The sequence below is a fragment of the Procambarus clarkii genome, chromosome 12 (assembly GCF_040958095.1).
Source record: "Procambarus clarkii isolate CNS0578487 chromosome 12, FALCON_Pclarkii_2.0, whole genome shotgun sequence".
Lineage (NCBI taxonomy): Eukaryota > Metazoa > Arthropoda > Malacostraca > Decapoda > Cambaridae > Procambarus > Procambarus clarkii.
The window spans coordinates 21,393,921-21,408,911 of NC_091161.1; positions in this window are offsets into that span (position 1 = coordinate 21,393,921).

Sequence of the window (14,991 nt, forward strand, 5' to 3'; positions counted from 1 at the left end):
CCTTATGCGTTTTTGTTCTCGTATTGGCATCCTTGGTGATATTTAGCGCCCTCTGATTATTTTGCACATTTGATGGTGCTACATAGCCTTCCTGGTTTGGTGCCTTATTTTGATAATTATTTACTTAATGAACCAAAATTACCACTTACTCTAACAATATTGAGTTCAGCCATGCTAAAACACGTACCTGCTTATTCCCTTAAATGCTAAAGATTTCCGTTCATATATCCGAACTTGAAAACAAGGTTTACATTATTGATATTCTCTAACGAACAATGACACCTGGGATGCGTAGCCCAAATTAAATTTTTTCCAAAAAACTGAGATCGTGTACAATCGATTTAGTGATAATTTGTGAAATTTTTCTAATTTGGTGAATTGCTTGCAATCTAATTTTAATACATGAAGTTTAAAACATGACCTCTTCACTTGCAATCACCAGTCGTCGATTCGTATTGACACAGTTTAATGAATGATAATTACACCTGGGATGCTCACTTGATACACGAATTCGAATTACTCACAAATAACACGAATTATGTCCAAGTGGACTTAGAAATATTTTCACAACACAATTTTCTTTATTTTTCCACCAACTCTTTCCCACATTTCCACAATCACTGGTTTAAAATGTAACAAGCAAATCACTCACCATAGGAATACTTATCAGGACATCAAAAGAACTAATCCCCAGAGGAGTAACCCAACCATCAGGACAACTCACATCTGACTTAGTGTATTTCTGTGTTCATTTAAAAGATAGTCTGACAGACTATTATTCAGGGGAACACGTATAAGCACAGGGGTCACTAAGAATGGGGGAACCACTCCTAATATGGGAGAATCACTTAAAATTTGGGGAAATAATTAATACCAAGAAAATCACTTCATTTTAACTAATGAACTCACTCGATTATACCTATAATCATCCCTACCGGCTCTCAATTTCGCCCTAGCCTAGCCTAGGTGACCACGACCTCTTAGACTCAAACTGCACGAAATGCTGCTTTTGCGGCAACGATTAAGACTAGATGCGAATCGACCTCTTGACTGTGCAATCAACCAGTCGTCGATTCGTTGCTAAGTAGTGTACTACCTCATCCCTCAATGACCGCGACCACCTTCACGAGTTAACTTTTTTTTTCTTAGTGATTTGGGTCGTCTACTAAGCCCTCGGACAAATCCCGAGGCGTCCCACAGATAAATCCGCCAGACAGCCCATAATTGAAACTATTGTTGAGAATATGGAAGTCCCCAACATCTCTGAACCAACTGAAAGGGGTCGAGTAAAATACCCAGTTCAATCGGTTCAAAGCGGTCTCCTTACTCAATAAATCATAACCACCTAATCATAATTTTACTGTCCTAGTACCCTATTTTTAATGCTACCAGCCCCCCCCCCCTCACACTGTCTAGAGATTGCCTACTCCACTCAATCGCTACTGTTATGGTATTACCGTCGACTCTTCCTTGTGGGCTCTTGGCTGACTTCACTAACCTATACACTTGTTGACCGAATGGACAAGATGCGTGGGCCTTCAACAATTCTTAAAAGAATTGTTGAAAATTCAACAATTCTTAAAAGAATTGTTGAAAATTCAACAATTCTTAAAAGAATTGTTGAAAACACAGATGAGCACCATTGTAACGGGAACCATCCTCAACCTTTAATTTTGGTGAACGCTGGCGGTTATTTAACTGTTCTGTTGTTCATTGTTTTATTCTTACTGTAACCTCTAGCCCGGTGATACCTTATAACCTTGGTGGTTGATCACCAAGGCGCCACATAACGAGGACACTGCTTTCAGCTACAAGTAAACTCACTAGAGACTTTAATAGCTGTCATCACCTGGTTCAAAACCCACTGAATAACTACCCGAACTGACTGCAAAACAGGAAACAGCCAATTGGTATAGAGTTGTAGAAAGTACATCTGTATTTTGTTGAAGAGGGGATAGTTTGTGTTAAATGCAGTTCAATTTAAACAGAAAGGGAATATATATATTAAATAGAATAAGTGGTACTTACAGAGCCCACAGGAGTACTTACAACACAAAAGTACACAGGATTGCGAATTTCAATAATAAAGAAATATATATAATAGGGAATATTGACTAAACAATAGAAATCACTTTAATAATTATTTATTACACAAAATAGTACTTGAACACTCCCTAAACTGAAATATCCCTAGTTAGAGGCAATGGTTATTTACTGTGGTTTACTATAAACTGCACTTAATTCAACAGACATTACCTTAATCACAAGCCCAGGCCAGATGTTAAGCCTTTGCGTCTGGAGGTGGTGTTGACCACCAGGATCGTGCCAGCCACATTGATCTCAACCTCCTTGACCTCCAGCAAGCAAGCTGACCAATGGCTGGTTGTCAAACTAATTTTCCGCGATAATTATCTTAGCTAGACTCTCATGCCCTGGGTCACTAAAGGTAACTGAATCCCTATTCCCAATTGATAGTAATTTACATAGATAATGAAACTATGAAACACGTGGACATTTTCAAGAGGAAACTAGATTTATTCCTCCAAGGAGTGCCGGACCAACCGGGCTGTGGTGGGTATGTGGGCCTGCGGGCCGCTCCAAGCAACAGCCTGGTGGACCAAACTCTCACAAGTCAAGCCTGGCCTCGGGCCGGGCTTGGGGAGTAGAAGAACTCCCAGAACCCCACCAACCAACCAGGTATCAATTACCCTACTGAGTAATAACATGAATTAACCAAATTTAAATGAACTAACAAACAAGTTGGTCGGTAGCCATTTACCACCACTGAGGCTGCTACTGAGCCGCGAGTGTGTCATGCGTGTACCAGAAACTAGTTCCCTTATTCTAAATGAGTCATCTGCACTTGTCCCAGAATCCTCGTCACTTTAAAAAGAATTACTACATAGTTCCTTTCTCTGTGAATAGCTTGGATCAAGTCTTCAATATACAATACTCTCAAAATTAAGTAATACCCTTTCACATACCAAATTAACTAAGATGGAGTCTCGGAGTAGAAGGGGGTGAGGAGGGGGTGAGGCTGTGTCCCTGGTGACCTGGCTTAAGTCAGTGTTGCCGCCTCAAAAGTCGAGCTGCTCTGCTATCTACTAAATTCCCGGCTGGAAACCTACCTGACTATATACTTCCTCACTCAATCCTTCCTTAAACATACAATTAAGGAGTGCACAGAATCTATTCTTTAAAAGAGCAACCTCAAGATGAAACTTTACATAAAAATTACCGGTGACAACATTTTAAATCTCTACTCACTAGCACTGAGGTGTTATGTCTTGGCCCGGCTAGAAAATTTTCTCCTGCAGTAACTAATGTGCGGGTGCGTTTATACAATCAAATTTATGAAGAATACATGCTTATGAACAGTTTGGCTGTTACAGTGGCCTGTTAGGCTTCGGTTATGCTCTGTACTTCGGCTTTCCTTGAAGAACAGTCCGGTGAGACGGTGGTGTGGGCGTCTCCACATAGGAGACAATGTTGCAATTCAGCTTGGCAGTTCCTGTAGTGGGAAGCAGGCAGAGGAAGAGATTTCAGAGGAAGTCTCGACCACTGACGCCCCTCCCTGTCCAGCTCGTTACTGCCGTAGAGGGGCTTGGTGGGCGGCTGCCGGAGGGTGATGCTCCTTTGGGCGGTCCCCTGTCCTTTTGTAGCCTTGTGCTCCTGCTGCTGTCCTCACGAATTTTGCTGGACGCCTTTTCCTTTTCATTCTGTTTCGTTTTTCTCCCCCTTCTTCTCCTATCTGCTTGTCGTTTCCAGCCGACCTTTTGCTTGTTTTGATTATTCCTTTGGACTTCTTCTATTTTGACTCCCGGGTGTTTGAGGAGGCATACTCTTGCACCCGTAGAACTGTAGTACCCAACGTCGCGAGCGAGGGGAACCTTTTATTGTCAATCCTCCTTTCGTCACTGAACCCGCTCTCGACGGACTCACGGTTCTTAAGGTGGCGTTTGTGGGGCGTATACTCACGACGCACCCGTGGGGGCCCCCGGCAAGATCGGCGATAGCTTCTTGTTGGGTGTCCTGCCTCTAATTGTGGCTCCATGGTGGGTGTGGGGGCACATTCGTGAATGAAAGTTTTTTCCTCGTTTTCATGGCTGATAATGTTTCCCTTGTACCTTCTCAGGCTCGTGGGGTGGGCGACCAAGCCCCCGAGTCTGACTGTGTTGGAAGACCAGACCCTGTAGCCCCCGCTGCACTGGGTCCCAACGACCTGACTACTCCCCCCAGCTCCCCTCCCTCCTCTGCGGTAGGGTCGAGTCCCCAGCCCCCAGTGGTGACCACCTCGTCCCCTGGCTCAGCTTCGTCTCCCATTGTGACTACTGCACCTTTTACCCCTTCTTTCTCTGGGGGATTCTCAACGCCGTCCCCGCCACGGCCGCACTCGCACGATCCCTTCTCATAATAGTACTTACAACGCCTTGTTTGGTCCCGCTACGTGGGCTAAATACTTTGATCTCCACCATCTGGATTCTACTCCTCCTGACGATTTCTCCCTCCATAAACACCTTGTTGATTCAGTAGATGCCTCTGTTACTTTTAACTCCACCAGTTACAGTATGTGTGTCGTCGCTGCTCCTTCTCAGGATGCAGCTACTCACTTAGCCGCTTTGTCCTGCACTGGAGAGACCCCTGTTCGGGTCTCCAAAAACGCTTGGTTAAATGCCAGTGTTGGCAATGTTCTCCTCCCACACCATGTTGCAACTCGTGTTCGGGACCTCAAAGATTGCCATGAGGATATTAAACATATCCTCGAAGCCCAAGGGCATTCTATCCTCCAGGTGGACACGTTTACTCGACTTCCTCGTGGTCGTCGCCGTCAGCCCCTTCGAGTTGTTAAAATCACCTTTGATAGTAGGGCCCTTCCGCCCTTTATTATTCTTTCTGGTGCCAGATGCTCCGTTCAGGAGTAGATTCCCTCTCCTAGACTTTGCAATAAGTGTTGGAAGTTCGGGCACGGTGTCCTCAAATGCACCAGTACTGTGTATCTGTGCCCCTTGTGTGGGGACGATAGTCATTCAAAGCCCGAGTGCACTTCTCCCCAGGCTTGCTGCCTCAATTGCGGTGAAGCCCATCCTACCTTCTCACGCTCGTGTATGCACTACAAACTCGAGGAAGCCGTCCTCAACTTGAAGCACCGTGATCGTCTGTCTTTTCCTGAAGCGAGACGCCAAGTTCGTCGTCTCACCCCTTTCGCAGGCGTCTCCAACGCTCGTGTGTTGCGTTCTACCTCTCTTCGTCCTTCCCGTCTTCCTCAGTCTCACAACCGGTTCCAGGCCTTAAACCCGACCACACCCACCACCTCCTCCCCGATTCCTTTGCCTCCTGTCCCGGATAGTCTCCCTCCCGGTTCTCCATCTGAGGTTTCCGCCCTTCCTACCCAGTCCACCATATCTCCTTCGTCTTCTTCCCCATCTCCCCCCACTCTTTCTTCCCGACCCTCCCCCCAGTCTCTTGACCCTCCACGCCACCTGTCTGTCCAGGCTGATATCCATCGTCCTCCCAGCAATCTTCGTGTTGTTCGCTCTCGTTCCTCTTCTCCTGCTGATACCATTGAGTCTGTCGCCCGGTACGTTGTTACTGGAACGCCTGTCTCTTCGAGTCAGAAACGTAAGCTTGCTCCTCTCCTTCTTCCTCTCCAGCGGGTAAGAAGGTTTCGCTTTCTTCCTCACTCCTTCCCTCTGACTCTGTCACTACATCCCATCCCATTTCAGTGGTCGAACACCCTGTCTCTGATATGGAGGTTTCTTCCGCCCCCGATTCCCTCTTTGTTGCTGCCCTTCCTGAGGTGCACTCCCTGATTTCTGCCTCCCCTCCTCCAACTGTCCTTGCCTGTCCCCTCTCAGTTGTCTCCTTCTCCTCCGAACCCCGTCAGTCCGCCTCTGGTCTGTTCTCTCGCTCCCTTCCCTCTCTCCTTACTAAGTTTACCCATGCCCCCTAACCCTGATTTTGCCGACCCTGCTCCTGACCCTGATCCTAAGATTCTTTAATAAACTGTGTTCCTCTTTACATTTATTTCTTTCCTGTTCTCTGTTACTGTCCTTTCTCTTTGATAATGTCTATTCTTCAGTGGAATATTCGTGGATTTTATGCCAACTTCCATGAACTCCAACTTCTAATTACACAGTTTACACCACTTTGTGTTTGTCTCCAGGAACCAATGCTTGGTGCTCGTCCTGGTCACTTTCGTGGTTATATCTTTCTTTCTCCCCTCCCCCCCCAGCTCTTGCTGGGCCGATAACTCTACTGCTCTCTTAATTCGTTCTGATATTCCCTTCTTCCCACTACTTCTTCCATCACCTATCCATTGTTCTGCTGCCCGTGTTTTTGTGGGTAAATGGAATACAGTCTGTTTCATTTATCTCCCTCCAAATGTCCCTCTTTCCCTTCCTGATCTTAAGCACCTCCTGGACTCCTTGCCAGAGTCGGTGCTCCTTTTGGGTGATTTAAACTGTCGACATTCCCTCTGGGGTGACGTTCTGACAAACACCCGAGGCCGTCGTCTCGAACCGTTCGTCCTCGCTTCTCTCTCTCTTCTGAATTCTGGTAAGCCCACTCATGTGGACTCTCGAACTCGCACCCTTTCCTGTCTTGATCTTTCTCTCTGCTCGTCGTCCCTTTACTTAAATTTCACGTGGCAGGTTCTTGATGACCTCCATAACAGTGATCATTTCCCCATCCTCGTTTCCTTTTATTCTTTCCACCCTCCCCTCTCCTTCCCTAGGTGGCAGTTTGCCAAGGCTGACTGGTGCCTATTCACCCTCCGTGCTACTCTCTCTGACCTCTCCTCTCTGCCTCTTCCTCGCGCCCTCCTCCTTTTTTATGACACTGTCTTCAACGCTGTCCTCGCTCTTCCTCCCGGGGCAGACGGAAGTGTGTTCCTTGGTGGAATGTGGACTGTGCTCGGGCTGTCCGCTGTAAGCGTACAGCCTGGAAAAAACACCGCTGCCGGCAGATGGCTGATTCTTTTATTCTGTTTCGAAAGGCAAGTGCGGTGGCCCGTAGGACCATCCGTACAGCTAAACGTGAGAGTTGGAAATCTTATGTTTCCACCATTACGTCCGATACTTCTAAACCACAAGTCTGGAAGAAGATCCGCAAGATTGCGGGCAAGTTCGTTCCAGATGTCTCGCCGGTTCTCCACCTCTGTGGAACTCTTGTGGCGGATCCAGTGAAGATCGCGGCCGAACTGGGTTCCCACTTTTCTTCTGTTAGCTCTGGTTCTCCTCTTCCTCAATCCTTCCTTCTTCGTAAGCCTGTTCTGGAATCTTATCCTTTAGATTTCCACACTCATCTCCGCCTTTCCTATAACGATCCTTTCTCTCTTTCTGAACTTCAGTCTGCCCTGGCCCTCTGCGGGTCTACGACAGCGGGCTCAGATGACGCTCGTTATGAGATGCTTCGCCATCTCCCTCCGTGCACGTTTCAGTATTTACTGAATCTGTATAACTAGGTCTGGGAGTAGTCGTCCGTCCCTGAGGACTGGCTCGATGCCGTTGTATTCCCTATCCGGAAACCAGGGTCTCTCAGTACGTCCCCTAAGGACTTCCGCCCTATTGCTCTCACGAGTTGTGTTTGCAAGCTGTTTGAGCGTATGGTAAATGTCCGTCTGATGTGGTTTTTGGAACACCATCACCACCTCTCTCCTTCTCAATTTAGTTTTCGCAAGTGCCGCAGCACGACTGATGTCCTGGTGAACTTGGAGGTCTATATTTGTACTGCTTTTGCTGCGAAGACCTCCGTTGTTGCTGTCCTTTTTGACCTGGAAAAGGCTTATGACACGACTTGGAGATACCATATTCTGTCCCAACTTCGTTCTTTTGGCTTTCGTGGTAATCTCCCTCTCTTCCTTCAAAGCTTTCTCTCTCGTCGTACCTTTCGAGTCGGGCTTGGTGCCACTCTCTCTGCCTCTTTTCGGCAGTATGAAGGTGTGCTCCAGGGTAGTGTTCTGAGTACTACTCTCTTTCTGGTTGTCCTCAATGGTCTTCTTTCCTCCCTTCCTTCCGGCATCTTCTCCGCTCTTTATGTTGACGATCTTACTCTTTGCTGTCAGGGTGATGATTCGCCTCTCCTTCAACGGCGGCTTCAACTTGCGATTGATGCCGTGTCATCTTGTTCCACCGATCATGGCTTCAAGGTCTCTACTACTAAGACTTGTGCCATGACTTTTACTCGGAAGCGGGTCGTTCTTCGTCCCTCTTTGACACTTTATGGTCATCCCCTTGAGTACAAAGATTCCACGAAGCTTTTGGGGTTATTGTTTGACACTCGTTTGTCTTGGTCGCCCCATGTCTCTTACCTCCGTGTTGAATGCTCTAAGGCCATTAACCTACTTAAGGTTTTTTCCCATACTTCTTGAGGAGCGGATAGGCGCACGCTCCTCTATTTGCATTCCTCTCTCGTCCTGTCTAAGCTCGATTATGGTTGTCCTGCATACTCTTCTGCTTCTCCTACTCTTCGCCGTCTTGATCCTTTGCACTATACTGGGTTGCGCCTCAGCTCTGGTGCTTTTCGTTCAACTCCTACCCTCAGCTTGTACGCTGACACTGGCTTTCTATCTCTCCAGGATCGCCGTGATCGCCGTCTTCGCTATCTTGCGCGATCCTTACAGCATCCTCACTCTCGCCTCTATCGTGCTTTGACTTTTACCCCTCCTGTAGTTCCTGTTCCTCTTCACCACCTTCCTCTTTCTGTCCGTTTGTCTCGTTTAGAAGATTCTCTTTCGGTTCGTATTACTAATGTTTCTCCTCGTATTGTTCCATCCTTGCCCCCCCTGGAGGGTCCCTCTTCCCAAATTTTGTACTTCTCTGACCTGCATCACTAAAGCTTTTACCCCTCCTACAGTTCTGAAACGTTTCTTCCTTGAGCACTTTTCTTCTCACTCCCACTCCGTTCCCATCTTCACCGACGGAGCTGCCTCGTATGGGCCAATAGGCCTTCTGCAGTTACCTTTGTTCTTATGTTCTTATGACGGGTCAAAGTCTGCTGACGGTGTGGGCTACTCTGTTGTTTTTCCTGACTACACTTATGTGTCGCCTTCCTCCGGAGGCTAGCATCTTCACAGCAGAACTCTATGCTATTCTCTATGCTCTTTGTCTCCTGCTTTCCCGGTGTCAATCCTCCTTCAAGGTGGTAGTTGACTCTCGTAATACCCTCATGGCTTTAGGGTCCTTTAATCCGGTCCACCTGGTGGTCATCGAGATTCAACATTGGCTGTTTCTTATCTCCAGTAAATTTAAGTCGGTTGCGTTTTGCTGGGTTCCCAGCCATGTTGGTGTCTCTTTAAATGAGCGTGCGGATGCTGCCGCTAAGGACGCTATCCGCACTTCTCCCATAAAGGTATTCCTTATTCCGACTTTTACCCAGTTATTCATGCCTCCATCCTTACCCGATAGCAGAGTTGTTGGTTTTCTATTATTGGTGTCGGAAAATCCGACACCATTTAATATCATACAGACAGATAATAATTGCTGCTGTATTGTATAAACAAGTTACCCATAGAAAACGTAACTTGTAGTGGAATTACTGTCTATAGAAAACGGGATATCATCACCACATACTATTATAAATTCACCAGCTATTCTGCTGGGAATTATTCTTAAATACATTAGTCTTTGGACTTTACCATCATAAAAACATCTCATATAAATTAACTTAATTATCAATATTGAAGTAGAGTAAATGTGACCCTTCTATCACTTTCTGTCACCTGGACAATGTAAGCCAGGTGTCAGGAGTGAGGAAGGAGGGGCTGCCATTATTGTTTATACTTAGACCAGAGGCGCAGGGAGCAATTCGGCTCCTGTTAATTTTACTTGGACGAAGTGTTATGGAAACCAAAGGTGTACCATTATCAACACGCTGTCAACAAATCAAGTTAAGTGTTCTTCCGAAACCCATTTATCTTTCATTTATGGCCATTAATGTCAGTGTATATAGGGTGACCCAGTTAGAGCACGAGATAGCCTCATACTAAAGGTAATTAAGCCAGGTCTTCATTGTTCCATGTACAGTGTTTTCTCTGATATACCTGTCATATATAGGATTCTGGCTTTACAGCTAGCGCCCTTTTGACAGGTCAAGACGAGGAAGCATGCTTTGTGCATCAGTTACCAGAGTGATGGAAGCTACCTCAAAGAGGGAAAATGTGGTGTCTACATCCTGGTTATACCTGGTGGAATAAGGCCTGCTGTACAAATAAGATAAGGAACCTCTTCAATGTTTAATAATGTGTAGTTAATACTGTAGTTTGATTGGCTGCATATATATAAATTTAATTAATATAAACCCCCCCTAATGTGTAGAGGATCGATTTGTGAGATTATTGCAGAAATACAGTCCACTTAACATCATACAAATTGCTATCGAAGTATACAAATTAACGTAAATATAAATTCATATAAATTAAATAAATATAAATCTCACAGGTCGGTTCCCACATTATTTGGTCATCTTCGAACCGGATGACGGATTATTTGATCCTATGAACCCACATTTGGTCATCTTAGTACCGGATGAACCAGTTAACCAGTGGATTCATTAAATACTAGTGCAGTGTGATATAAACAAAGCCAGCAGTCAATGACGGTGGCGTTGACTCGTGCGAGTTCACGAGCCCCGCTCAGTTCAGATCAGCCTTAGTCAGCGGTTTCATGCACACCCACAGATATTTGGTGGCGTGTTATTCTGTGAAATGACAGCGCTAATATTGAAGCCAGCCAAAGTAGTGGCTGAGGTGTCGCGAGATTGTTCACGGATTTCGTGGTGTTAAATTTCGCGAGAGATTATCTACGAATTTTGTGGAGTTTATTTCGCGAGGTCACTAATAATATTTAATACTTCTTGATAATATTAGAAGTTTTATAGAGGCTATTATCAATAATTGTGTATATTATTTCTCCAAAATAGAGAATTATTTAATATATATTGCACTAGTGATCTCAATATAATATTTACTAATTGCCAACCCACAACAGGGTAGGATATTACCAATGACTAGTTGAACTATTATCGTTCATCCTAGTCCCATTATTACCATAGTCTAGTTGTACTATATTGATCAACCTAGCACCATTAATGAATGGTCCAGACCCTATTTTGGGTGTAATTTTTATCAACTCGAGTTGAGTTGTGTATATATAATAATTTACTTATGATCATTACACCTTCGAGTGATTAATTAGTGTCTATTCCATCCTAGGGTGATATAGAAGAGCTAACCTAAAGGTACTTCCAGTGACACTGGTTTATCATTCAAATCATTAGTGTGTATGATTATATATATATATATATATATATATATATATATATATATATATATATATATATATATATATATATATATATATATATATATTGTGTATTAATTTTAAGTGCTAACCTCTAGTAGAGGTAGGATTACAGCCTAGTGAGTGCAGAATTTTACCCTAGGCTACCATCAGTGCTTGTTCAGTATTATGAGCGACCCAAGTACAAGCCCCACAAGGCTTCACCAACTAGCCAATATGGATAATGCAGGGAGAATGAAAAGAACCCTTGCAGGTCTTAAAGGCCACTTAACAAGACAGATCAAGAAATGTGAAGATTTGTCACAACAATCTCAAGTTGATTATGCTGACCTGGAAAGCTATTATCAAGCAGCTGCAGGTAAATTTGAGCAAATCAAATGCCAAATAGCAACATATGTGGCTGAACTTGCCAACACTAATTTATCAGAAACAGAAATAGACGACATTATGGTTGATCTTGCGAATTATGAAGATCACACTCAGGCCACGTTACAGCTTTATGTCAAATTAATTGCCCAGAACAAGGCAACAGCAACAACAACAACAGTTGCATCTAATACGAGTCAAGCAGAAGCTCGACTCCCTCCAATTAATTTACCCACTTTCTCAGGAAAAGATGAGGAAGATTGGGACGAATTTTGGAACAAATTCGTTGACCTTGTAGACTCAAAACAATCTTTACAAAGAGTAGCAAATTCTCTTATTTGCAAGGCCAATTATCAGGTGAGGCTAAAACAGTAGTATCCCATCTGAGATTAACTAATGACGGCTATGATCTGGCAGTAAAACTCCTCAAGGATAATTATGCTGATCCAGAAGTAAGAACATCACATTTAGTTCATGAGCTGTTGCATTTACCCCCACCGGAGGCTTCAGCTGATTCACTCCAAGTCTTCAAGCTGGAGGTAGAATCATTGATCAATGCCCTCAGCCTGACAGCAGATACAAACGGGGCTGAGTGGGTCTTGAAAATAATTGTCCAGGAGAAAATACCTAGGGACATATTGAGACAAATGAGTGCTCATTACAATAAAAGCATCTTATCCATGAATGAAATATCTGAAGGGTTAAAGTCAGTAGTTCATCAATTACGAACACATGACAAATTAAAACCACCAAGTAAACCCTCAGAAACCAAGAATAGTAAACCACAGAGTACCAAAGGTACTCCAAATCAATCTAGACAATATAATTCAACACCAAAGTGGAACAGTAGCAGTGTGGGCGTATATGCAGTGGGACCCTCCAAGCCTATAGTTACTGTGTCACCCAAGAACGTGACACCAAAGGATACTGGAAGCTATGGAACATGTTTGTTCTGCAATGAGAAACATTCAATGTACCACTGCCCTAATTTTCCTGATAGTGACGCCCGTGTTGAGCGACTCAAAGATTTGCAACATTGCACGAGGTGCCTCAGGAAACATAACATCAAGGACTGTGAGACCCAATTACACACCTGTAATAGGTGTAACAAAGGTCAGCACCATGCAGCATTGTGCAGACACCAAAACAACGTCTCCAAACCCCAAGGTGGAAGATAGCATTCCCACCACAGAACAGTACTGCAAGGTGCAACAAACAAAGAGTGTCCAATCGGCAAAGTCTAAAGGTAATACGACTTTGCCTACTGCCCAAATTACCATCCTGAATAAGAGGGCCAAGGTCCATACCCGTGGGTTGTTTGACCAAGGATCCCAGAGAACATATGTCACTAAAAAGCTAGCAGATGAACTACAATTAAGGCCTGTAGCCCAGATGTCATTCAACATCTCAGGGTTTGTAACAGATGCAGGACCACAAGTCTACCAGGTGGTACAACCATCAGTACGCTTAGGCAGGTACGTCTGTCGAGTACAAGCCATTGTGGTGGACAAAATACCAGTAGACCTACAAGTTCAAGGTCTGAGAGCAACAGCCAAATTCCTGAGAAATAGAGGAATAAAATTGGCAGATAATATTAAGTCTGATCACCTCAACGACTTCGGTCTCCTTGTAGGGACAGACTATTGTCATCGATTCATCGGTAGCCCTACTAAATATCAGGGCATAACCATGTTAAACTCTGCAGGAGGTAAATTACTCTCAGGCCCAGTATCAAGCCTGAGGAGACCTATGCCTGCAGATAAACAATACTAGTAGAAATCTAAATTTGTCAGCTGATTATATTTCTCCAGTAGCATTATACTAAGGAGATTACAGCTGACTATACCAACAGAGTTGATGTTAGTATCATCATTTAAAGCTGAAGATGAGTTCATGGGGCTTCAGTGGCAAATCAGTGAACAGTAGCCTAAAACAGCTACAAGTCACTGCGACCAATGTCACTGAACCCATTGCAGTCTCAGAACCATACTTTACTTTAATGATGAGCTATTCAATCTTCTGAATCAATTAACTAAATTAAACCCCAATAAATCTGATGACTGATTTGATACATTTATTATTTAATCAAGATGTATTCCATGGGCCTCAGTGTTTATATATCAGTGACTAGTTACCTGAACAAACTTCAAGTTATATCTAATGTCACTGATCTCACTGCAGTCCCTGAATCATACTTGACTGTAGTACTTGATCACATCCAGTCTTCTGGGTTCAATAATATGTAATTAGGCTTGAATATTAGCCTTTCAAGAGTTGACAGGGAAATGAAATCGCATTAGACTTCTAACCCCTGCAACTCTAGTACGGGACATCCGTCCTGTACGAACAGACGCACAAATGTGTGATTACTAACTACTAACATCAAATTAATGTAATAATTCGAAGGAGGAGTATCGGTGTTCGTCTGTTCTAATTAGGACTTCGACCCGTGAGCAGCCCCTGGGGAAATATGTCGGAAAATCCGACACCATTTAACACTTTCGCGTTCCACAGACTTAATATCTCGTCACTCATTTTTCTACTGAATGTGTTCCAGTGACGCATCGGTGCATCACTTGATATAAAAATTTGTAAAAAAAAAAGTTTCTATGCGATCTTCAATTTTTTTTTTTAAATGAGCGCCATTGTTTTCCCACAATCCTCCGTAGGCCGCATGGGATTCTGGGTCACGCCATGCGGTCGGCCTAGTCCTTTGTTTACGTCTCTCGTGACCGGACTACCGCGCTCCCGCGTCCAGAACCTGTGCCACTCTCTACCCTGTGTAGCAGTGTTTATTCGTTCCTGTCTCTTTACAACGCATTATTACTTGCAAACATGGATCGTGGTAAAGGACAGAGCACCTCTACCCCCAAGAAGGATAGTGAAATGACCACGGAAGATAAGTTGAGTGAGCTGTACAAAAGGTTCAGCAATGTGAAGCTTACCCCTAGTAAAATTCCTGATTTGTTGGATCGTTTGTCAGATGTGGAGGCAGATGCTGAAGGGGAAGAGCGTCAGAGTGATTTCAGTAGTGATAATGAGGGGACAGCGTCGTCTGATGAGTTTGATTCATCATCGAGTGAGGAGAGTAGCGAGGGGATTGAGGATGAGGCAGCGGATGTGGGCCGCCCCAAGGCACCTGTAAGGAGGCGTGCAGGACGTCTTTAACAGCCTAATCCCGATGCTGCCTGGTCAACTGACAATACACCACCTATTGTAGGCAGTTTCAGTGCCACACCAGGCATAACTGTCCCAGTGCCAATTACCCCCCTGCAATTTGTTCAATTATTTCTGACCCGTGCCCTAATTGAGTTCATTACAGTGGAAA